The sequence below is a fragment of the Ranitomeya variabilis genome, chromosome 4 (genome assembly GCF_051348905.1).
Source record: "Ranitomeya variabilis isolate aRanVar5 chromosome 4, aRanVar5.hap1, whole genome shotgun sequence".
Lineage (NCBI taxonomy): Eukaryota > Metazoa > Chordata > Amphibia > Anura > Dendrobatidae > Ranitomeya > Ranitomeya variabilis.
Genome location: NC_135235.1, coordinates 693197448 through 693220753, shown reverse-complemented (window position 1 = coordinate 693220753; position 23306 = coordinate 693197448). Strand labels below are relative to the sequence as shown.

At 45.1% G+C, this 23306-nt stretch overlaps 2 long non-coding RNA genes across 2 annotated transcripts in view; one reads left to right on the top strand and one right to left on the bottom strand.

The window, feature by feature from the left end:
- LOC143767723 (uncharacterized) overlaps positions 1-9805 on the bottom strand; it is a 53414-nt gene extending 43609 nt beyond the window's left edge. The window contains exon 1 of the long non-coding RNA XR_013213758.1: positions 9677-9805. This is a non-coding gene — a long non-coding RNA (uncharacterized LOC143767723). The remainder of the gene's footprint in view (positions 1-9676) is intronic.
- On the top strand, positions 707-23294 carry LOC143767716 (uncharacterized). The gene is made up of 3 exons (XR_013213749.1): positions 707-830; positions 915-996; positions 22891-23294. It is a non-coding gene; the product is annotated as an uncharacterized LOC143767716 (long non-coding RNA).
- Positions 23295-23306: the final 12 nt, after the last annotated feature.

The following is a 23306-nucleotide window of genomic DNA, read 5'->3' as shown; positions in this document are numbered from 1 at the left end:
TTAAGGGCACCAAGTTGACGATGGTAAAATGGACTACTGACACAGAGGTGGCATTTCAGGAGCTTAATCGGGCTCTGTGCAAACAACCGATTCTGGTCGCACTGGACATTAGCAAAGAATTCATGGTCCAGACGGATGCTTCAGAAGTAAGGCTGGAAGCTGTGCTGTCTCAGGAAATAAATGTATAAGAGCATACCATCCTGTATCTGAGCCGGAAACTTTCTTCCTGCGAGAAAAACTATGTGATTGTTGAGAAGGAGTGTTAAACCATAAAGTGGGCCGTGGATACACTGAAATATTACCTACTAGTCCAAAAGTTCAAAGTAGTGTCAGGCTATGCCCCTTTGAGATGATTAAGAGAAAATAAGGGTAAGAATGCCCAGGTGACTAGGTGTTTCTTAACCCTGCAAGATTTCAGCTTCTACATGGTGCATAGACCAGGCAGGTTACATGTTAAAGCGGAGCTATCTCCTGAATCCCCTGTTTGGTGTGAAGGTGCCAAAACCCCTGACTTTAGGCAGAGGGGGTGGGGATATGTGACAGGGTCACTGGCACTGTATGTGAGGGAAGTTATGTGTGGCGAAGATTGCTGTCTTCCGTGATCTAAAAAGCCATAAGTTTCGCTCCAGCATGCTATGTGCTGAAAGAGTTAATCAGCCATGATAATTTTTTAGGTGCATAGGTTAGAGATGGGAGGGACGACTACTCACTATATCTCCACACCAAGGGTGTGGCTGGGAAATTAAATGTTCAGCCACTGTGTTTTTTTTTTTACTCTGTGAGTGTTTGGAGAGGAAAGTCTCCAGAAGGTGGCTCCAGGGGAAGCTGAGGTATGTGGGTGTTACCTGAAACCCTGCAGGAAAAAGGACTCTATGGAACTTTATCTTTGTTTTTTCTTTTTGCCTTTATGCCAGAATTGTTGAACCCTGCTACGGTTTATGCTGCGCTCTAGTAAAGCACCACAAGACGCATTCCTGTGTTTCCCTCTGCAAGCAGGTATATATATTTTATTATTACCAGTCAGGGACACCACTTCCTGTAATGTCTGTGTCCTTCGCCTCATTCTCCTATCTGTTATAAAGCCGCTGCTTGTAGTATATGCATACAGTTGTGCTCAAAAGTTTACATACTCTGGCAGAATTTTTGCTTTCTTTGCCTTTTTTCAGAGAATATGAATGATAACGCCAAAACTTTTCCTCCACTCATGGTTAGTGGTTGGGGGAAGCCATTTATTGTCAAACTACTGTGTTTTCTCTTTTTAAATCATAATGACAACCCAAAACATCCAAATGACCCTGATCAAAAGTTCACACACCTCCGCATACATGACTCGATACACACAAAGCTCCGCACACCAAAGGCTGCGTATACACTCCACCATACACACAAGGCTCCGCATACACAGCTCCATACAAAAGGCTCCGCACACACAGCTCCATAGACACTCCTCCGCACATACAGCTCCATACACACTCCTCCGCACACAGAAGGCTGTATATACACTCCACCATACACACAAGGCTCCGCATACACAGCTCCATACAAAAGGCTCCGCACACACAGCTCCATAGACACTCCTCCGCACATACAGCTCCATACACACTCCTCCGCACACCGAAGGCTGTATATACACTCCACCATACACACAAGGCTCTGCATACACAGCTCCATACACACTCCTCCGCACACACGAGGCTCTGCACATACAGCTCCATACACAAGGCTCCGCACTCACTGCTCCATACACACTCCACCGTACACACAAAGCTCCGCACACAAAAGACTTCGCATACACTTGACCGTACACACAAGGCTCCGCACACATTGCTTCATACACACTCCTCTGTACACACAGGGCTGCATATACACTCCACCGTACGCACAAGCCTCCACACACACTGCTTCATACACACTCCTCCGCACACACGAGGCTCTGCATACACTCCACCGTACACACAAGGCTGCATATACACTCCACCGTAAACACAAGCCTTCGCACACACAAGGCTGCGTATACCCTCCACCGTACACACAAAGCTCCACATACACTCCACCATACACACAAGGCTCAGCACACCTTGCTTCATACACACTCCTCCGTACACACAGGGCTGTGTATACACTCCACCACACACACAAGGCTCCGCACACACTGCTTCATACGCACTCCACCTGATGGGGATCTTAGGGACCACCTTGGCATACTCTTTAATTCACATATATATATTTCTTATTCTAACAAGACATGTCCAGTTTGCTATCTCGTTCTGACCTTTGATTAGAGTTGTTGACATGACTACGCCTAAGTTATATTGATTTACAGTTGTGGCCAAAAGTATTGACACCCCTGCAATTCTGTCAAATAATACTCAGTTTCTTCCGGAAAATGATTGCAAACACAAATTCTTTGGTATTATTATCTTCATTTAATTTGTCTTAAATGAAAAACACAACAAGAATTGTCCTAAAGCCAAATTGGATATAATTCCACACCAAACATAAAAAAGGGGGTGGACAAAAGTATTGGCACTGTTCGAAAAATCATGTGATGCTTCTCTAGTTTGTGTAATTAACAGCACCTGTAATTTACCTGTGGCACCTAACAGGTGTTGGCAATAACTAAATCACACTTGCAGCCAGTTGACATGGATTAACCCCTTCACCCCGAAGCCTGTTTTCACCTAAGTGACAGGGCCAATTTTTACAATTCTGACCACTGTCACTTTATGAGGTCATAACTCTAAAACGCTTCTACGGATCCTGGTGATTCTGACACTGTTTTCTCGTGACATATTGTACTTCATGATAGTGGTAAAACTTCTTCGATATGACTTGCATTTATTTGTGAAAAAAACAAAAATTTGTCAAATTATGAAAATTTAGCAATTTTCAAACTTTTAGTTTTTATGCCCTTAAATTAGAGAGGTATATCTCATAATATAGTTAATAAACAACATTTCCCACATGTCTGCTTTACATCAGCACAATTTTGGAAACATAATTTTTTTTTTGTTAGGGAGTTATAAGGGTTAAAAGTTGACCAGCGATTTCTCATTTTTGCAACAAAATTTTTTTTTACGGACCACCTCACACTTGAAGTGACTTTGAGGGGTCTATATGACAGAAAATGCCCAAAAGTGACACCATTCTAAAAACTGCACCCCTCAAGGTACTCAAAACCACATTCAAAAAGTTTATTAACCCTTCAGGTGCTTCACAGGAATTTTTGGAATGTTTAAAAAAAAATTGAACATTTTAACTTTTTTTTCACACAATTTTTACTTCAGATCCAATTTGTTTTATTTTACCAAGAGTAACAGGATGAATTTGACCCCAAAATTTGTTGTGCAATTTGTCCTGAGTACGCTGATACTTCATATATGGGGATAAACCACTGTTTGGGTGCATGGCAGAGCTCGGAAGGGAAGGAGCACCATTTGACTTTTCAATGCAAAATTGGCTGGAATTGAGATCGAAACCCATGTCGTGTTTGGAGAGCCCCTGACGTGCCTAAACAGTGGAAACCCCCACAAGTGACACCATTTTGGAAAGTAGACCCTCTAAGGAACTAATCTAGAGGTGTGGTGAGCACTTTGAACCTCCAAGTGCTTCACAGAAGTTTATAATGTAGAGCCGTAAAAAAAAAATTCATATTAATTATCACAAAAAATGATCTTTTTGCCCCAAATTTTTTATTTTCCCAAGGGTAACAGGATAAATTGGACCACAAAAGTTGTTGTGCAATTTTGTACTGAGTACGCTGATACTTCATATATGGGGATAAACCACTGTTTGAGCGCATGGCAGAGCGCGGAAGGGAAGGAGCGCCATTTGACTTTTCAATGCAAAATTGGCTGGAATTGAGATCGGAACCCATGTCGTGTTTGGAGAGCCCCTGACGTGCCTAAACAGTGGAAACCCCCACAAGTGACACCATTTTGGAAAGAAGACCCCCTAAGGAACTTATCTAGATGTGTGGTGAGCACTTTTAACCCCCAATTGTTTCACTAAAGTTTAGAATGTAGCGCTGTGAAAATTAAAAAATCATTTTTTCTTTCCACAAAATGATGTTTTAGCCCGCAATTTTTTTTTCCCCAAGGGTAACTGGAGAAATTGGACCACAAAAGTTGTCCAATTTGTCCTGACTACGCTGATACCCCATACATTGGGGGAACCACTGTTTGGGCGCATGGCAGAGCTCGGAAGGGAAGGAATGCAGACTTAGATGGATTGGTCTGCAGGAGTCATGTTGCATTTGCAGAGCCCCTGATGTACCTAAACAGTAGAAACCCCCCACAAGTGACCCCATATTGGAAACTAGACCCCCCAAGGAACTTATGTAGATGTGTTGTGAGAACTTTGAACCAACAAGTGTTTCACTACAGTTTATCACGCAGAGCCGTAAAAAAAAAAATATTATTTTTTCCACGAAACTGATATTTTAGCCCCCACGTTTTTATTTTCCCAAGGGTAACAGGACAAATTGGACCCCAAAAGTTGTTGTCCTGAGAACGCTGATACCCCATATGTTGGGGGTGAACCACTGTTTGGGCGCACAGGAGAACTCGGAAGGGAAGGAGCACTGTTTTAGTTTTTCAAAGCAGAATTGGCTGGAATTGAGATCGGATGCCATGTCGCGTTTGGAGAGCCCCCGATGTGCCTAAACAGTGAAAACTCCCCAATTCTAACTGAAACCCTAACCCTAGTCCTAACCCTAGCGCTACTTTCACACTAGCGTTTTTTTGCATACATCGCAATGCGTCGTTTTGGCGAAAAAACGCATCCTGCAAAGTCATCTGCAGGATGCATTTTTTTCCCCATAGACTAACATTAGCGACGCATTGCGACGTATTGACACATGTCGCAACTGTCGTGCGACGGTTGCGTCGTGTTGTGGCGGACCGCTGGCAGCAAAAAACGTTACATGTAACTTTTTTTGTGCCGACGGTCCACCATTTCCGACCGCGCATGCGCGGCTGAAACTCCGCCCCCACCTCCCCGCACCTCACAATGGGGCAGCGGATGCGTGGAAAAACAGCATCCGCTGCCCCCATTGTGCGGCGCTTGCACAGTATGCAGTATGCAGCGCGACGGCCCCGTACCGACGCTAGTGTGAAAGTAGCCTAACGGGAAAATGGAAATAAATATATTTTTTTAAATTTTATTATTTTTCCCTAACTGAGGGGGTGATGAAGGGGGATTTGATTTACTTTTATAGCGTTTTTTGGGCGGATTTTTATGGTTGGCAGCCATCACACACTAAGGCTATTTTCACACTTTGCGGTTTTTGCTGTGGATCCGCAGCGGATTTGCAGCTGCGGATCCGCAGCAGTTTTCCATGCAGGGTACAGTACAATGTTACCCTATGGAAAACAAAAACCGCTGTGCCCACTTTGCGTTTTTCCGCTTGAAAATCCGCGCGGATTTTCTGCGGAAAAAAAGAAGTAGCATGTCAATTCTTTCTGCGGATTCCGCAGCGGTTTCCCACCTGCACCAATAGGAAAGTGCAGTTGGAAACCCGCAGTGGAATCCGCAGTAGAAACCGCACAAAAAACCGCAGTGAAAACCACCGCGGTTTTGCACTGCGGTTTTTCCAAATCCGCAGCGGAAAAATCCGCAGCAAAAAAAGGAAAGTGTGAACAAGCCCTTAAAGACGCTTTTTATTGCAAAAAATAGTTTTTGCATCACCACATTTTGAGAGCTATAATTTATCCATATTTTGGCCCACAGAGTCATGTGAGATCTTGTTTTTTGCGGGACGAGTTGACGTTTTTATTGGTACCATTTTCGGACACATGACATTTTTTTTATCGCTTTTTATTCCGATTTTTGGGAGGTGGAATGAACAAAAACCAGCAATTCCTGAATTTTTTTAGGGGGGGCGTTTATACCGTTCCACGTGTGGTAAAATTGATAAAGCAGTTTTATTCTTCAGGTCAGTACGATTACAGAGATACCTCATTTATGTAACTTTTTTATGTTTTGGCGCCTTTACACAATAAAAACTATTTTATATAAAAAAATAATTGTTTTTGCATCGCTTTATTCTGAGAGCTATAACTTTTATATTTTTCTGCTGATGATGCTGTATGGTGGCTTTTTTTTTGCGGGACAAGATGACGTTTTCAGCGGTACCATGGTTATTTATATCCGTCTTTTTGATCGCGTGTTATTCCACTTTTTGTTTGGCGGTATGAGAATAAAGCGTTGTTTTTTGCCTCGTTTTTTTTTTTTTTACGGTGTTCACTGAAGGAGTTAACTAGTGATATAGTTTTATAGGTGGGGTCGTTACGGACGCGGTGATACTAAATATGTGTACTTTTATTGTGTGATTATTTTTTTTTTTATTTAGATAAAGAAATGTATTTATGGGAATATATATATATATATATATATATATATATATATATTTATTTATTTATTTATTTTTTTTCTTTATTTAGGATTTTTTTTTCTTTTTTTTTTTACACATGTGGACATTTTTTTTTTTTTTTTTACTTTGTCCCAGGGGGGGACATCACAGATCGGTGATCTGACAGTGTGCACAGCACTCTGTCAGATCACCGATCTGACAGGCAAGGGCAGAGGCTTGCCGGCGCCCGCTATTAGGAACTCTCAGCAGGCGCCGGCAAGCTAGGTCATCTCATGACCCGGAAGGAGTCCCGCGGCCATCTTGGATCCGGGGACTCCTTCCAGGTCACTGGAGCAGCGCGATCTCATCGCGTTGCTCCTGTGGGAGAGCGCAGGGAGCCCCCGTCCCTGCGCGATCCCCCTCTATGCCGCTGTCACTATTGACTGCGGCATCAGAGGGGTTAAATGCCCGTGATCGGCGATAGCGCCGATCGTGGGCATTGCTGCGGCGTGTCAGCTGTCATATACAGCTGACACCCGCACCCGATCACCGCGGCGCTCAGCGCGAGAACGCGGTGATCGATGCGCCGTACTAGTACTGCTGCTGGCACAAATGCAGTGCCGGCAGTTCAGTACTAGTACAGCGCATGTCGCGAAGGGGTTAAAGTTGACTCAACCTCTGTCCTGTGTCCTTGTGTGTACCACATTGAGCATGGAGAAAAGAAAGAAGACCAAAGAACTGTCTGAGGACTTGAGAAACCAAATTGTGAGGAAGCATGAGCAATCTCAAGGCTACAAGTCCATCTCCAAAGACCTGAATGTTCCTGTGTCTACCGTGTGCAGTGTCATCAAGAAGTTTTAAAGCCCATGGCACTGTGGCTAACCTCCCTAGATGTGGACGGAAAAGAAAAATTGACAAGAGATTTCAACGCAAGATTGTGCGGATGTTGGATAAAAAACCTCGACTAACATCCAAACAAGTTCAAGCTGCCCTGCAGTCCGAGGGTACAACAGTGTCAACCCGTACTATCCGTCGGCGTCTGAATGAAAAGGGACTGTATGGTAGGAGACCCAGGAAGACCCCTCTTCTTACCCCGAGACATAAAAAAGCCAGGCTGGAGTTTGCCAAAACTTACCTGAAAAAGCCTAAAACGTTTTGGAAGAATGCTCTCTGGTCAGATGAGACAAAAGTAGAGCTTTTTGGGCAAAAGCATCAACATAGAGTTTACAGGAGAAAAAAAGAGGCACTCAAAGAAAAGAACACGGTCCCTACAGTCAAACATGGCGGAGGTTCCCTGATGTTTTGGGGTTGCTTTGCTGCCTCTGGCACTGGACTGCTTGACCGTGTGCATGGCATTATGAAGTCTGAAGACTACCAACAAATTTTGCAGCATAATGTAGGGCCCAGTGTGAGAGAGCTAGGTCTCCCTCAGAGGTCATGGGTCTTCCAGCAGGACAATTACCCAAAACACACTTCAAAAAGCACTAGAAAATGGTTTGAGAGAAAGCACTGGAGACTTCTAAGGTGGCCAGCAATGAGTCCAGACCTGAATCCCATAGAACACTTGTGGAGAGATCTAAAAATGGCAGTTTGGAGAAGGCACCCTTCAAATATCAGGGACCTGGAGCAGTTTGCCAGAGAAGAATGGTCTAAAATTCCAGCAGAGCATTGTAAGAATCTCATTGATGGTTACCGGAAGCGGTTGGTCGCAGTTATTTTGGCTAAAGGTTGTGCAACCAAGTATTAGGCTGAGGGTGCCAATACTTTTGTCTGGCTCATTTTTGGAGTTTTGTGTGAAATGATCAATGTTTTGCTTTTTGCTTCATTCTCTTTTGTGTTTTTTCATTTAAGACAAATTAAATGAAGATAATAATACCAAATAATTTGTGTTTGCAATAATTTTCAAGAAGAAACTGAGTATTATCTGACAGAAATGCAGGGGTGTCAATACTTTTGGCCCCAACTGTATATTGATATGGGTGAGGCTAATTAGATTAATGTTGTAAGGTCCTAAAGTCAAACATCTGTTCACAAGTCACTTCTAATGGAAAATCGCCTGATGAATTAAGAATGATCTCATATGTAATAAACAGCTGATGTACGCATGATCAGAATGTATTCGCCCACTCAAGAGTATATAAGGGCATGATAATTGATTAAAACTTTATGGTTCTGGAAACAGATCATCTGTCTCTGTCCCATCATTGCTCGAGCATCCTCATATCTGGCAACCATCCAATATCCCTGAGGGTCTGACTTGCAGACCACCCTAACACACCGTACACACAAGGCTCCGTACACACACTACACCATACACACAAGGCTGCGTATACACTGCTTCATGCACACTCACTCACGCGCACATAAGGCTCCGCCCAGACAAGGCTGCATATACACCCCTCCGCAAACACAAGGCTCCGCACACAGCTCCATACACACTCCTCCATACACACAAGGCTGCGTATACACTCCACCGTACACACAATGCTCTGCACACACAAGGCTGCATATACACTCCACCGCACACACAGGGCTCCGCTCACACAAGGTTGCGTATACACTCCTCTGCACACACAAGGCTCTGCACACACAAGGCTCTGCACACACAAGGCTCTGCACACACAAGGCTCTGCACACAGCTCCATACGCACTCCACCATACACACAAGGCTCAGGAAACACAATGCTGCGTATATACTCCACCGTACACACAAGGCTCCGCACACACTGCTCCATACACAGTCCACCATACATACAAGTCTCTGCACACACAAGGCTACATATACACTCCACTGTACACACAAGGCTCTGCACACACTGCTCCATGCACACTCCTCCGCACACACTAGTCTCCACACACATGCCTCTGCAATGCACATGGTTCCACTTCATACACCTCATAAATGCACGGCTCTGCACAAACACTGCTCCACACACGGCTCTGCTTCTCGCACAGTTTCACTCTGTACACACATGGCTCCATACACACAGCTCCACTCTGCACAGTGCTCTGTGCACACAGGGCTTCGCACACATAAGGATCTGTTCTGCACACACTGGGCTCAATACAGAGACAACTCTGCTCTGCACACAGAAAAGGCTCTGCCCTCTACACTTCGTGCACGCACGCATGGCTGTGCTACATCCACACTGTAAACCCTTCCTGACCCCACACATAAACTTCCCCTCATCCATCCAGCACCATGACAACCAGCACAGCAGAGTCCTGCATACACTGAGGCCCCTGATCATGTGACCCCTGACTCCTCCCCTCCTGTGACCTCATTAAAGGTCCTGTGCGCACAGAACAGCCCTATATGCATACCTCCCAACCGTCCGGTATCCTACCGGGCAGTCCCGATTTTTGAGGCGGTCACGGACGGTACTTGTCCCACACTGCAGAGCCGCATCCATCCACATGCAGAGCAGCACACCACATATATGGCTGCCGCTGCTCTGTGCACACAGGACCTGTGATGAGGTCACAGGAGGGGAGGAGTCAGGGGTCACATGATCAGGGCCCTCAGTGTATGCAGGACTCTGCTGTGCTGGTTGTCATGGTGCTGGATGAGGGTAAGTTTATGTCTGGGGTCAGGAGGGATTTAGGGTATATGCACAAGTAGAATGGTCCTCTGCGGATTTTTCCGCAGTGGATTTGATAAATCCGCAGGGCTTTTTTCCTGCGGATTTACCGCGTTTTTTGTGCGTATTCTAATGCGGTTTTACACCTGCGGTTTTCTATTTTGGAGCAGGTGTAAAACCACTGCAGATTCCGCACAAAGAATTGACATGCTGTGGAATGTAAACCGCTGCGTTTCCACGCGTGTTTTTTCACAGCATGGGCACAGCGTTTTCGGTTTCCCGTAGGTTTACATTGTACTGTAAACTCATGGGAAAATCCTGCGGATCCGCAGCAAAATCCGCATCGTGTGCACATAGCCTTACAGTGTGGATGTAGCGGAGCTGCGTGTATACGAGGTTTACGGAGCGGAGCCGCGTGTGTGAGGTGAGCGGAGCTGTGTGTATACGAGGTGCACAGAGCAGAGCCGTGTCTATGGAGCGGAGCCGTGTGTGCAAGGAGTACGGAGCGCAGCCACATGTGTAGGAGTAACTGTGTGGCCATTATTCTGCACACAATATCATGTGTGGCCATTATACAGTATGGAGCATCATGTGCAGCCAGTATACAGTATGGAGCATCATGTGTGGCCATTATACAGTATGGAGCATCATGTGCAGCCAGTATACAGTATGGAGCATCATGTGTGGCCATTATACAGTATGTAGTATCATTTGGGGCCAGTACACAGTATTGAGCATCGTGTGGCCATTATACAGTATTGAGCATCATGTGGGATCATTATACAGTATGGAGCATCATGTGTGGCCATTATACAGTATGGAGCATCATGTGTGGCCGTTATGCAGTATGGAGCATCATGTGTGGCCATTATGCAGTATGGAGCATCATGTGGGGTCATTATACAGCATCATGTGTGGCCATTTTTTTTGTTTATAATTGTTTATGAAACAGTGTGATCAGCAGTGCTAAATGAGTATGGTTTGGACATGGATATGGGTGTGACTAGCTGTGAAATAGGTGTGGTCAGAGGCGTGGCTTAAAATTTGCCACTGCGTGCGCCACAAAATTTGTCCCTCTTTCCCTTCTTCAAACGTTGGGAGGTATTGTATATGTGGGTTTGTGGCTAAATCCAAGTGACCAGAGTGACGTGTTCCTTTACACCACTTGGATTCAGCTTTCTCACAGTGAGTCGGCTATTTCCCAGTGGCTATAGGACACCTATTGTATCTAAATATGTATGAATCCGGGCATTTTTTTTTCGCAGTAATAGTGTGTAAACGATAAGATATGAAGTCTGATCACCAATGTTTATTTTTCGGTTACTTTTATACACCAGTATCTTCCCACTGATTTCAGCATGTAGAATACACTGCACCCATTACATCCGCATCCCATCTCATCTAGCACTAATCATTTTTGTGGATTAGACCACCACAAGTCTTTCCATGCAGCCCAGTGTTTTTTTTTTTTTTTTTGTTTGTTTGTTTGTTTTCGTTTTCCCTCCCAATCTTCCAAGAGCCATAACTTTTTTTTTATTATTATTATTCTATTCATATCACTGTATGAGGGGTTTTTTTTGTTTGTTTTTTTTTTGGTGTCCTCAGCTGACAGTGGATACAATGATTTCTTCGCCTCTTGTTGTAATTTATTGCAATGTTGTGGCTGCCAAAAATTCTGTAATTCTCACATTTCGATATTTTTTTCTCCTTACGCCATTTACCAGTTGTATTAATTTTCTATTTTGATGTATCGGACATTTGTGAACACAGTAATACCAGATATTTGCATAATTTTCTTTAATGGCGCAAGAGAGGGATTTGAAAATATATCTACCGTATATACTCGAGTAGAAGCCGAGATTTTCAGCCCACTTTTTTGGGGGCTGAAAGTGACCCTCTTGGCTTAGTCAGTGTTGGCGGGTGGGTCGGCGGGTGAGGGGGAGCGGCGCAGTGACATACCCACCTGCTCCTGGCACGGTCCCTGCATGTCCCATGGTCTCCGGGCAGCTCTTCCTGTGTTCAGCGGTCACTTGGTACCGCTCATTAAAGTAATGAATATGCACGCATATTCATTACTGTAATGAGCGGTATGTGACCGCTGAACACAGGAAGATGCCACCGGCTCCCGGAGACCATCTGACAGTGAGACGCTGCCAGGGACCGCGCCGGGAGCAGGTGAGTATATCGGGGGAGGTGAGCATTGTGCGATAGTCACCTTCCTCGTTCTATCACTGCGCGCTGCTCTGTCTTCCATCCTCTGCACCGTTCAGGTCAGAGGGCGCGATGACGCGATTAGTGTGCGTGCCGCCCTCTGCCTAAACAGTCAGTGCAGAGGATGGAAGACAGAGCGGCGCGTGGAACGAGGAAGGTGACTATCGCAAGTGCCGGGGGCCTGAGCGAAGAGAGGTGAGTATGTGATTTTTTTTATTTTTTATTTTAATCGCAGCAACAGCAAATGGGGCAAATGTATGGAGCATCGTATGGGGCCATAATGTGTGGAGCATGTTATGGGGCCGTCAACCTTTTATGGAGCATCTTATGGGGCAAATGTTTCTATGGAGCATCTTATGGGGCCATTATTAACCTTTGTGCAGCATTATATGGGTAATATTTTAATATGGAGCATTATATGCGGCATATTTTGTATGGAGCATTATATGGGGCGTATTTTGTATGGAGCATCTTATGGGGCCCATCATGAACTTTATGGAGCATTATATGGGGCTCCTGATTCAATATGGATATTCAAAACACTTAACCTACTGATGTCTCAATGAATTTTACTTTTATTGGTAGCTATTCTTATTTTTGACATTTACCAGTAGCTGCTACATTTTCCACCCTAGGCTTATACTCGAGTCAATAAGTTTTCCCAGTTTTTTGTGGCAAAATTAGGGGGGTCGGCTTATACTCGGGTCGGCTTATACTCAAGTATATAATCTATCTATCCCATATAAGCCGAGAATTTCAGCCCATTTTTTTTTTTTTTTTTAGGCTGAAATTACCCCTCTTGGCTTATACTCGAGTCATTCCCAGGGGTCGTCAGGGGAGGGGGAGCGGCAGCTGTGTAATAATACTCACCTGCTCCTGGCGCAGTCCCTGCAGGTCCCTGGTTCTCCGGGCGCTGACAGCTTCTTCCTGTGTTGAGCGGTCACATGGTACCGCTCATTACAGTAATGAATATGCGGTCAAGCAGTCCAGTGCCAGAGGCAGCAAAGCAACCCCAAAACATCAGGGAACCTCCGCCATTTTTGACTGTAGGGACCGTGTTATTTTCTTTGAATGCCTCTTTTTTTCTCCTGTAAACTCTATGTTGATGCCTCTTTGCCCAAAAAGCTCTACTTTTGTCTCATCTGACCAGAGAACATTCTTCCAAAACGTTTTAGGCTTTTTCAGGTAAGTTTTGGCAAATTCCAGCCTGGCTTTTTTATGTCTCGGGGTAAGAAGTGGGGTCTTCCTGGGTCTCCTACCATACAGTCCCTTTTCATTCAGACGACGACGGATAGTACGGGTTGACACTGTTGTACCCTCGGACTGCAGGGCAGCTTGAACTTGTTTGGATGTTAGTCGAGGTTCTTTATCCAACATCCGCACAATCTTGCCTTGAAATCTCTTGTCAATTTTTCTTTTCCGTCCACATCTAGGGAGGTTAGCCACAGTGCCATGGGCTTTAAACTTCTTGATGACACTGCGCACGGTAGACACAGGAACATTCACGTCTCTGGAGATGGACTTGTAGCCTTGAGATTGCTCATGCTTCCTCACAATTTGGTTTCTCAAGTCCTCAGACAGTTCTTTGGTCTTCTTAATCCATGTCAACTGGCTGCAAGTGTGATTTAGTTATTGCCAACACCTGTTAGGTGCCACAGGTAAGTTACAGGTGCTGTTAATTACACAAATTAGAGAAGCATCACATGATTTTTCGAACAGTGCCAATACTTTTGTCCACCCCCTTTTTTATGTTTGGTGTGGAATTATATCCAATTTGGCTTTAGGACAATTCTTTTTGTGTTTTTTTTTTTTTTTTTCATTTAAGACAAATTAAATGAAGATAATACCAAAGAATTTGTGTTTGCAATCATTTTCAGGAAGAAACTGAGTATTATCTGACAGAATTGCAGGGGTGTGAATACTTTATATATATAAAATTTATTTTAGGACTTCTGACTAAATTGCATCATATTTCGGTAATAGATTACCATATATACTCGAGTATAAGCCGAGATTTTCAGCCCAAATTTTTGGGCTGAAAGTGCCCCTCTCGGCTTATACTCGAGTCACGGTCGGCGGCAGGGTCGGCGGGTGAGGGGGAGAGGGCGCTGAGGCATACTTACCTAGTCCCGGCGCTCCTGGCGCTCCCCCTGCCCGCCCCACGGTCTCCGGGTGCCGCAGCTCTTCCCCTGTTCAGCGGTCACATGGGACCGCTCATTAGAGAAATGAATATGGACTCCACTCCCATAGGGGCGGAGCCACATATTCATTTCTCTAATGAGCGGTAACTGTGACCGCTGATAGAGGAAGAGGCTGCGGCACCGAAGACCAGCTGTCCGGGGGAAGGAGTGGGACGCCGGGAGCAGGTAAGTATTACATATTCACCTGTCCGCGTTCCACACGCCGGGCGCCGCTCCATCTTCCCGGCGTCTCTCCGCACTGACTGTGCAGGTCAGAAGGCGCGATGACGCATATAGTGTGCGCGCCGCCCTCTGCCTGATCAGTCAGTGCAGAGAGACGCTGGAATGGGATGCTGAGGAGCTGCAAGCAAGAGAGGTGAGTATGTCTTTTTTTTTTTTTAATTGCAGCAGCAGCAGCAATGGCACAGCTTTCTATGGTACATCTATGGGGCAATAATGAACGGTGCAGAGCACTATATGGCACAGCTATGGGGCAATAATGAACGGTGCAGAGCATTATATGGCACAGCTATGGGGCAATAATGAACGGTGCAGAGCACTATATGGCACAGCTATGGGGCAATAATGAACGGTGCAGAGCACTATATGGCACAGCTATGGGGCAATAATGAACGGTGCAGAGCACTATATGGCACAGCTTTCTATGGTACAGCTATGGGGCAATAATGAACGGTGCAGAGCACTATATGGCACAGCTATGGGGCAATAATGAACGGTGCAGAGCACTATATGGCACATCTTTCTATGGTACAGCTATGGGGCAATAATGAATGGTGCAGAGCACTATATGGCGCAGCTTTCTATGGTACAGCTATGGGGCCATAATGAACGGTGCAGAGCACTATATGGCACAGCTATGGGGCAATAATGAACGGTGCAGAGCACTATATGGCACAGCTTTCTATGGTACAGCTATGAGGCAATAATGAACGGTGCAGAGCACTATATGGCACAGCTTTCTATGGTACAGCTATGGGGCAATAATGAACGGTGCAGAGCACTATATGGCACAGCTATGGGGCAATAATGAACGGTGCAGAGCACTATATGGCACAGTTTTCTATGGTACAGCTATGAGGCAATGAACGGTGCAGAGCACTATATGGCACAGCTTTCTATGGTACAGCTATGGGGCAATAATGAATGGTGCAGAGCACTATATGGCGCAGCTTTCTATGGTACAGCTATGGGGCCATAATGAACGGTGCAGAGCACTATATGGCACAGCTATGGGGCAATAATGAACGGTGCAGAGCACTATATGGTACAGCTATGGGGCAATAAGGAACGGTGCAGAGCACTATATGGCACAGCTATGGGGCCATAATGAATGGTATGGAGCATCTATTTTTATTTTTGAAATTCACCGATAGCTGCTGCATTTTCCACCCTAGGCTTATACTCGAGTCAATAAGTTTTCCCAGTTTTTTGTGGCAAAATTAGGGGGGTCGGCTTATACTCGGGTCGGCTTATACTCGAGTATATACGGTAATACTATAACTAAAAGACCAGATCGCTAGGCGTGTTTTAATACCAGGTTAAAAGGACCAGGTGCCTTGGAGTGGTTTAATACCAGATTTACAGTAGTAAGCTGAAGGACCAGGTCTTTCTCCTACTTGGATTTTGCGTGCTCACTTTGAGAAAGCTAAATCCCAGTGGACTAAAGGACCAGGTCCCTTGGAGTGGTTTAATACCAGGCTTTAGTAAGCTAAAACACCAGGTCATTCTGCCCACTTGGATTTAGTTTGCTTTATATAACATTCTAGTGGGCAACGCAGTCCAACAGTGATTCACCAATCTGATGCACTGTAATGATTCCACTGGTTCACTGTCAGACTTCCGTACTGTAGTGCCCCTGTGTCACGCAGGGGGCAGTCCGGCAATCTAACCTACTACAATGTTTCCGCCAGGTTATGCGTATTGCCGGTCACTGTGCTCCTTGAGTTCACCTCAAGTGACAGTTGACAGCTCAGAGGGTGCTGCGATAACCGCAAACTGTCATCTCCAGTGACCTCAGAGGTGGCGGCTTCCATGCCACCCTTAGGGTATGTGTCCACGTTCAGGATTACATCAGGATTTGGTCAGGATTTGTCATCAGTATTTGTAGCCAAAACCAGGAGTGGGTGATAAATGCAGAAGTGGAGCATATGTTTCTGTTATACTTTTCCTCTAATTGTTCCACTCCTGGTTTTGGCTACAAATACTGATGAAAAATCCTGATGCAATCCTGAACGTGGACACATACCCTTAGTGTGTGTACGGCGGACACGGGGAGGGGTCACATTTTATGATGTCACTGTGGCTTCTGTATGTATTGGAGCCGGGGATCGTCTTGGGACCTCGACGTGGATTACGCGGGACCTTATGGATTACTTTGACCTGCAGGTTTTTTTGGTAAATAAATGGATGAAAGAGGGTGTCTGTTTTTATTTTTAAATTACCGTATATACTCGATTATAAGCCGACCCCCCCTAATTTTGCCACAAAAAACTGGGAAAACTTATTGACTCGAGTATAAGCCTAGGGTGGAAAATGCAGCAGCTACCGGTGAATTTCAAAAATAAAAATAGATGCTCCATACCGTTCATTATTGCCCCATAGCTGTGCCATATAGTGCTCTGCACCCCATAGATGTGCCATAGAAAGCTGTGCTGCTGCTGCTGCAATAAAAATAATTAAACACATACTCACCTCTCTTGCTTGCAGCTCCTCAGCGTCCCGTCCCGGCGTCTCTCCGCACTGACTGATCAGGCAGAGGGCGGCGCGCACACTATATGCGTCATCGCGCCCTCTGACCTGAACAGTCAGAGCAAGAGGACGCGAAGACAGAGCGGCGCCCGGCGTGTGGAACGCGGACAGGTGAATATGCGATACTTACCTGCTCCCGGCGTCCCGCTCCTTCCCCCGGACAGCTGGTCTTCGGTGCCGCAGCCTCTTCCTCTGTCAGCGGTCACCGGCACCGCTGATTAGAGAAATGAATAGGCGGCTCCGCCCCTATGAGAGTGGAGTCCATATTCATTTCTCTAATGAGCGGTCCCACGTGACCGCTGAACAGGGGAAGAGCTGCGGCACCCGGAGACCGTGGGACGGGCAGGGGGAGCGCCGGAAGCTGGTAAGTATGCATCAGCACCCTCTCCCCCTCACCCGCCGACCCTGCCGCCGACCGTGACTCGAGTATAAGCCGAGAGGGGCACTTTCAGCCCAAAAATTTGGGCTGAAAATCTTGGCTTATACTCGAGTATATACCGTACATGTTTTTAATCTGTGTGTTTCTTTATTTTTACTTACAGTGTTAGTAAACGGGGTGTTTCATAGACACCTCTCTATTACTAACCCTGGGCTTGATGTCCGCTGTGATTTTTGACAAATCACAGTTGTAATTATACTTACAGCCCTGGCAAAAATTAAGATACCACTGAAAAATGTCCAGTTTGTCTGATTTCTCCCTTTATAGGTATATTTTTGAGTAAAATGTAAATTGTTCTTTTATTTTATACACTTCTGACAACATGTCTCCGAGGTTCCAATCAATAATTTTTTTTTTTTTTTTTTCTGAAAAAAAGTCAAAATTAAAAAACAAACAAACACTGCTTTCAGACCTCAAATAATGCAAAGAAAACAAGTTTAAAATGAGTTAGAAACAACAATACTAATGTTTTACCTCAGGAAGAGTTCAGAAATCAATATTTTGTGGAATAACCATGATTTTTAATCAGCTTTCATGCGTCTTGGCATGCTTTCCACCAGTCTTTCACACTGCTTCTGGCGCAAAAATGTAAGCAGTTCTTCTTTGTTTGATGGCTTGTGACTATCCATCATCTTCTTGATTACATTCCAGAGGTTTCCAATGGGGTTCAGGTCTTGAGATTGGGCTGCCCATGACAGGGTTTTGATGTGGTGGTCTCTTAATTTTTGCCGGAGCTGTATATATTACCCCAGTTGCCACTTCACAAAAGCAATCAGGAAGAGCTGAGGTGATGCGCAAGAAATGACGCTTCTAATAGATGCTCCATTTCTCATGCGGCTGAGGACCAGTCTTATTAGTGTTGGAAGGGGCCAATATCCATGGACCTTCACAGCTTTTTAACCCCTTCATGACCTTGGGATTTTCCGTTTTCCCGTGTTCGTTTTTCACTCCCCTCCTTCCCAGAGCCATAACTTTTTTATTTTTCCGTCAATTTGGCCATGTGAGGGCTTATTTTTTGCGGGACTAGTTGTACTTTTGAACGACATCATTGGTTTTACCATGTCGTGTACTAGAAAACGGGAAAAAAATTCCAAGTGCGGTGAAATTGCAAAAAAAGTGCAGTCTCACACTTGTTTTTTGTTTGGCTTTTTTGCTAGGTTCACTAAATGCTAAAACTGACTTGCCATTAGGATTCTCCAGGTCATTACGAGTTCATAGACACCTAACATGACTAGGTTATTTTTCACCTAAGTGGTGAAAAAAAATTCCAAACTTTGCAAAAAAAAAAAAAAATTTTCCGATACTCGTAGCGTCTCCATTTTTCGTGATCTGGGGTCAGGTGAGGGCTTATTTTTTGCGTGCCGAGCTGGCGTTTTTAATGATACCATTTTGGTGCAGATACGTTCTTTTGATCGCCCGTTATTGCATTTTAATGCAATGTCGCGGCGACAAAAAAAACGTAGTTCTGTCGTTTCGAATTTTCTTCTCGTTACGCCATTTAGCGATCAGGTTAATGCTTTTTTTTTTTTTTTTATTGATAGGGCGATTCTGAACGTGGCGATACCAAATATGTGTAGGTTTGATTTTTTTTTTTTTTTTTTAATTGATTTATTTTGATTGGGGCGAAAGGGGGGTGATTTAAACTTTTATATTTTTTTTTTTTACTTTTTTCACATTTTTTTTAACTTTTGCCATGCTTCAATAGCCTCCATGGGAGGCTAGAAGCAGGCACAGCACGATCGGCTCTGCTACATAACAGCGATCATCAGATCGCTGCTATGTAGCAGAAATTCAGGTGTGCTGTGAGCGCCGACCACAGGGTGGCGGTCACAGCTGCCGGAGATCAGTAACCATAGAGGTCTCAAGGACCTCTATGGTTACCATTCTAAAGCATCGCCGACCTCCGATCATGTGACGGGGGTCAGCGATGACGTCATTTCCGGCCGCCCGGCCGGATGCGGTAGTTAAATGCCGCTGTCTGCGTTTGACAGCGGCATTTAACTAGTTAATAGCGGCGGGTGAATCGCGATTTCACCCTCCGCTATTGCGGGCACATGTCAGCTGTTCAAAACAGCTGACATGTCCCGGCTTTGATGCGGGCTCACCGCGGAGCCCTGCATCAAAGCAGGGGAACTGACCTCGGACGTACTATCCCGTCCGAGGTCAGTAAGGGGTTAATATCAGCCCTTGGCTGGTTATTAAAAATGGAGGGGACCCCAATTAATTTTTTAGGTGAGTCCACCCATTTTTTTAATAACCAGCAAAAAAGAAAAAGCAGACAGCTGTTGACTGATTAATAGGCTGAAAAGATTAATGTTTATTGGGCCCTTCCCAGCATGAGACCAGCTCACAGCCAATAGAAGCCAATATGGTCTCGATCTTTTGTGTTGTAAAATGGGGGTAGTAAGGGGGTAAAGCCTAAAAATTGAACAAAATGGGGGTAAGCAGGACAATAGCCCTGAAAACAAATGTGGATAGTGAAATCACTTAAAATAACAGAGAATAAAAAGTAATAATAATCTTGAAAGAGGCATAGGTCCATATGTAGGAGGAAGTGTAGTAGGTGGATGAGTGTGAGGTGGAAGTGGCGATGAAGGTGGAAGAGGCAGGTATCCAACACAGTTTTTGTGTTTGCTTGTTTTTTTTTTTTTATTTCAGGGACAGCACTTAAAAGAACATGGTATAAAAAAAGAACAATGAAGATACAGTAGTTGGATGTCCAAGTGGAGGAGGAGGTGGTGTAGGTGGACCAGCAATAGGTGGACATTACGGTGTAGGTGGAAGAGGCAGGGCAGTTGGTATCCAACACTATTTTTGTGGATTTTTTTTTTTTCTCTTCCTTTTTGGTGAGGCCCCCAAATAAAATGAATGGCAAATAGAATATAACAATGTCTGGGTGCAGATAGTAAATTTGTCTGGTCAGTCACAGGTACAGACAAGTCCTGTGGGCTCCACTCCTGGTTTCTTTTAATGAATGCGAGAGTGCCCACGTTGGCTTTGGACAGTTGGATGCGCCTATGTGTGATTACATCCCCCTGCTGTGATAAACACACATTCCATCATTACACTTGCCACGGGGCATGCCAGCACTTCCAAGTCAAAAAGTACAAGCCTAGGCCATGTGTCCAGTTTGGAAACCAAAAAGTTAAATGGGCACACCCTTCACTTAGTACATGCATAGGTGTGGACATGTACTCTTCCACCATGTTGTTATGACCCTGGCACCTGGTAGTGCAGAGTGTATCAGATGGTGGTGCTGGATGTTCTGGCGTGCTGATGAATTTTTTTTTTCACATTTTAGCCATGCTAACCCTCCCTTCCGAGGTGGTGCCCCAGCTGTGTTGGCGACTTCCTCCTCCTCTGCCTTGTGTTTCTTCTGTGAGGTGGGAACGCCATCAGTAGTGCCTCTACCAGCATGTGCTTATATTCACACATTTTCCATCCCGCTCCAGTGACAGAAGTAATGATGGTAGTTAGTCTTTGCAGCAGGGATCCAGCAGGGCGGCCACCCAGTAATCGGTAGGAGTAAGATCTGGGCAATTCTGCGGTCGTTGCGCAGGCACAGCAGCATGTATTGGCTCATTTGTGCCAGGCTGCCCAGAGGCTAAGACAAGCTGTCCTCTGTGGGAGGTGTATGGTCTTTGTCCTATATCCTCTGTTAGGGTGGTCTCAAACAGACCATAGTATATTGGATGGTTTTCAAGTATTATGAGGACGCTCGAGCAGATGATGAATTCACACAGAGACAAATTGTATCTGCATAAAAGAATCATAATCATTTATTGTACAGCTGATATTATATACCCTTTCAGATTAGGGCGTTCACATTAGTGCTGTGTGCAAACTATCGATTGTCTAAAAACCCGTTCTCCTATGGAAAAGTACCGTTCTCATACGAAAAAGTAGATAATTAGTATAATTTAAGGTGGACAACGCTCATTAATCATTACTATCTGATAGCTCCCATCACCAACACTGTTATTAACTATTCCTTTAAGCAACATAGTATTTGGCAATAGTTTCAGTCACGTACATAGTTTCTGGAAGAGTACAGTGATTCAGCAAGAGAGGTGAAATATAAGTCATAGAAATTCATATATGTGAAGATAAGCTGAGGGTCCCTGAATACCCTATCCCCTCCCTGCCATGCTCCAGTGATGCCCATGAGCTACAGTACTTTCAGTGTCACACTGTTGTGTTCACGACATGATGGTGAAGTGGTGTTCCGCAAAGCAACTTGCCCGTGCGTGCTGCAGCTGAAACTCCAGTATTGCTTGCTTATGCTTGCACAGCGTATTCAACTTTTGAGTTCCACCATGTTGATATGTCGCATATGAGGCACTGAGCGGGAAGGCAGAAGTGATGCTGCAGAGCAGACAGGCGAGCAGCTGCAGGGTGTGAACACCATAATCGTGCACAGACGACCTCTCACATATGGGTAATTTTTAAGAAAGATTTGCACCACTAAACTTAACACATGTGCCAGGCAAGGGATGTGGTCAAACCGGCTAGGCCTAGAGCTGCTACCACATTTCGCCCGTTATCGCACACCACCAGGCCGGGATTTAATTTCAGTGGCACCAAAAACTCATCAGTCTCTTGTTTAATCTCTGTCGACAGCTCCTGCACAGTATGGAACTTGTCCCCCAAAATGATGAGTTTGAGAACAGACTACTGTCTTTCCCCCCTGGCTGTGTTGAAGTTGCTGGTGCAAGTCTTACTGCTAGGTGATGGAGTAAGCGGAGTAGGAGGCCACATGGGCAGAGCAATGTCCAGCAATAGTTGTAGGACATGTGCTACAACGCCTTCCACCTCTGTCAGAGCTGCCACATTTACCCAGTGTGCAGCTAGGGAGATGTAATGTCCCTGCCCAAGCTTACTGGTCCATGTATCGGTAGTTATCTGGACCTTGCCACTGCGTTGCGCAGTGCATACCTGATTTTGGGTGCAACATGTGTGTGCTGGCAGGGATGGCCAACTTGAAACATTAGTGGTGGATGGGAACTACGTACTGCGCAACAACCACCACCATCAGTTTTTTAAAACTGTTTTTCTCAATCAGCTGGAATGGCAGCGTTTCAAAGGCCAGGAATTTGTAAATGCTGTTATTCAGGGCCTGTGGGCGGGTAGTGGGGTATTTCCTCTTTCTCTATGGGGTTTGGGTGATGGAGAGCTGAGCACTTCCATGGGACAGGGTGGAGATGCTTGGTGACACTGCTGGGGGTGGTGCTGTCACATCCTGTCTTTGCGGGTAGGCTGTTCGTGAGCTGGATGAAGAGGTCAAGACCGCAGCAGAAGAGGGAGGAGGAGGAATCTCACATCTGTCATGGTTTTTTTTTTTTTTTTTTTTTTTTTAAGGTGTCTACTCTACTGCAGCTCGTACTTAGAACTCAGATGCAGGTGGTGCTCAAGTTACGAAAATGTTAAAAAATCAGAGTCTGCGTCATGACTTTAGGCTGATATTGCTTGGCCGATTTGCAAAGGGGTGAGGTGGAAGAAAGATGTCCAAGTTCCTCAAGTGAAAAAACAGATTACTTACCTGTAATACACAGAAGAGATAAAAGGAGCGGCCCCCCTCGTTCCCTCAGTTGGATTAGAGTATGAAAGGAACCGCCACACAAGCATTAGTCAATTGATCCGCAAGTCATTTAAAGTATGAATCTCTTTACATCTCTAGATATGTACAACTGTATATCCTTTTCCATAAACAACTAATCCGTCACGAATCGGAGAAAGCCATGTGTAACTACAAACTAAGGGAGGGAAGTGGGTGG